The sequence below is a fragment of the Quercus suber genome, unplaced genomic scaffold (genome assembly GCF_002906115.3).
Source record: "Quercus suber isolate HL8 unplaced genomic scaffold, Cork oak 2.0 scaffold_1033, whole genome shotgun sequence".
NCBI classification, from domain to species: domain Eukaryota; kingdom Viridiplantae; phylum Streptophyta; class Magnoliopsida; order Fagales; family Fagaceae; genus Quercus; species Quercus suber.
This window is the reverse complement of record NW_027070444.1, coordinates 139,553-142,599: the sequence shown is the minus strand read 5'-3', so window position 1 is coordinate 142,599 and position 3,047 is coordinate 139,553. Positions and strand designations below refer to the sequence as shown.

General features: G+C 30.4%; 1 non-coding gene across 1 annotated transcript; it reads left to right on the top strand.

The window, feature by feature from the left end:
- The first annotated feature begins 544 nt into the window (after positions 1 to 544).
- Positions 545 to 625, top strand: TRNAL-CAG (transfer RNA leucine (anticodon CAG)). The gene has a single exon. It is a non-coding gene; the product is annotated as a tRNA-Leu (tRNA).
- The last annotated feature ends 2,422 nt before the right edge of the window (positions 626 to 3,047 follow it).

Genomic DNA, 3,047 nt, shown 5'->3' with positions numbered 1-3,047 from the left:
AACCATGAAAAACTGACCGTTTATCATAAAAATATCAAACCACATATTTTCATTCTAACCATTTGATTATTCAATATTGAGTTATTTTTATCATTATAATCATATTGTTATTCAATTTTTGAACTTTTATTTATTTATGAACTTTTAAGTTTTATTTGCTTTTAAACTTGAAGTAAGTAATCAAAAAACCAATTCAATTGTCATATTTTTAGTCCTTATATTCAATGGTTGAACCAATGACCCAAATTATTGAATTGATGAACCATTAAACCATTTTCTTGATGATTTAATACTCGGTTTGGCTCTGATAATTATAGTGAATAGTCTCATCCCATCCATTTATAAAGTAAAAAAAATTGTTGCAATAAAATTTGCTTAAAAAATGAACACTTGTTTTATTATAAATTCCACTTTATTTATTAAAAGAAAATGGCGTTTACTTGAAGCATAGAGCCATTCATACGGTATCAGATGCCATCTAATTGTATCGATCTTCCGCTCAGAAACGATGTTATTAAAATTTGTAGAATGAAATATTAACAAAGTCAAGATGGCCGAGTTGGTCTAAGGCGCCAGTTTCAGGTACTGGTCCGAAAGGGCATGGGTTCGAATCCCATTCTTGACAATCCTTTTTCTTTTTCTATTTAGAATTTATTTAGCTTTCCATTTCGGTGTTAGAGAAAAATATGTTATTAACAATTTGAGTTTGACACTTTTTGTGAGCCAGCTTCTTGGATCACCGAGCAATGAAAATGAGATTCCCACTAGTCGAATTACCTTTTTCCTTTACCCAGTAATTGAGGTTCAGCCCAACAAGAAATTGATGAGATGGGTGTAGGCCCCAACTCCAAAGGAATCACAAAAAGTAGCCCAAATTGCAATGTTATGAACTACAAAAATTTGGAGTATAACAAAAAATCTCAGCCCAAGAATAAGGACAGCATGATGGATATTCTCCTTAAAACGTACTTTAGGCTAAGCTTTAACTCCTTATTGAATGCCTGTTAAGCTGTTTGGTTTCCGCCCACTATGCTACTGGTAATATAGACGCTGAGAGGTCCCAAACTTACCTACACCAAAAGTTGGTTAATGTTTTGACATGAAAATAAAGAGCAATCATCCTAGAGCGAATATTTTAAATTTAAATTTTATCGTATCTAGGGACGGAGCGAACAACCACTAAAGATTTTTGTTTAAAATTTTTCAAAGGGCCATGTTTTTGTTTTAGGTAAGGCTTAAATTTTTTAAGTTTTATTATTGGTAATTTTGTTGTTGGGCCAATTTTTTTGGGTTTGTATACTTTGTTTTAGTTTTATTCTATTAATTTTTTTTGGCCTTTAAAAGGTGGAAAATGCTAAAATTACAAAATTTTTACAAATTGTTAATGTGGTGAGTAGTTATTGGTAAGTAAAAAGTAATGCAAGTGTATGAAGTATGAACCAATAAGAATTTGCTACCTTAATAATTTGTAAGAAAGTTGTAGAAAAGTTTATGGCTATAACATTACTCTTAAAAAAATTGATGGCATTGTTAAGAGGGGAAAAGTGTAATTTTATTTAACAAAATGGTTAAAATTAGTACCTATAAATATATTAATATTAAAAAAAAAAAAAAAAACGGGGAGGCCATTGCCTCTTAAGTCCATATATAGCTCCATCCATGTTCGTATCTATCCACGCATGCGAAGTTTTGTTGAATGGCCTCAGTACATTTGTGGATTAATTCATTCCTTGACCACCAAATCCGAACATAGAGAATCATAGTAAACAAAGTAAATAGGTTCTCCCCATTTGTCTATATATATCAAGATATTTAGAAGGAATTAATTGGCCACTCGGAATTCCATCATACCAAAAACTATAGTGAAAATATCAGAAAAAAGTTAACCATATCTATTATTGACTATGTATTAACAGGATAGAAAGAAAATGTGCTTACGTATTAAGGTGTCGTGAGGTATAATTTGTTGTCAAGTAGGTCATGATGGAGGAAAATCATCTCATGGATTCACCATGTGGATAGTGGCGGAAGCATATGTTGCCATGTTGGTGCTTGGGGCCATGAAGCCTCCCCAAAATTTTGAAATGTTTTTAGATTATATCATTACTAGTCGCTAACCCGTGCGATGCACGGGAATAGCTATTGGATGAGTTTCAGGAGAGAGAGAGAGAAAAAAAAAAAAAAAAAAAAAAACATCATTTTTGAGTAGGAGTAGTAAGCAAAAATGCATGAAATTTATAATAGAAAAATTAATATTAAAAGAAATAGCACAAAATGTTATTAGTAAGACAAAAGAAAAGAATAAATAATAGATAGAATATTGCATCTCTAGTTTATTTTTGTTGTATATATAAGTATATATAAGATAGGTTGTAATATATATACCAAAAGTACCTATTGAAAAGTTATAACCATTCAAATTAAATATACCAAAAGTTGCCTATTGAAAAATCATAACCCTTCATACCAAAATGTGCCTTTTGACCGAAAATGTTCCTATTGAATGAAAAGGTGTCTATTGACCTAAAATGTGCATATTGAATAAAAATGTATCTATTGATAAAAATGTGCCTATTAAAAAATGAAAATACACAACTGTACGATGTTTTTAAATATATACATAGCATAAATTTATATAGTCACATGTTGCAATAAGGAGTGGTCAACAAAAAGTCTAACGTTTTGATTTCATATAATACAAGCTTCATCAGTGTGGAATCCACCTTTTTTTTTTTTTTTCAAATTTGACACATCCAAATATTGGGCTTATGCTCCAATTTTTTGAAATTATTAACAATAGCTCTCATAATGCTATTTTAATTATCAATTAATAATGAGTCCCTTGATGAATTAGTAAGAAGGCTAACCAATAACTAAAGCGGCAGCCAAACCAAAATTGAGTCTAATAAAATAGATTCAAAATATTTGACTCTACTATATTGACCAAATTTTCTTTATTCATCAAACCCATACACCTTTGCACATAAAAGGCCAAAGCTATGGTATTAGCATTAATGACATGTTTAACTGTCATTTACATCCATGCG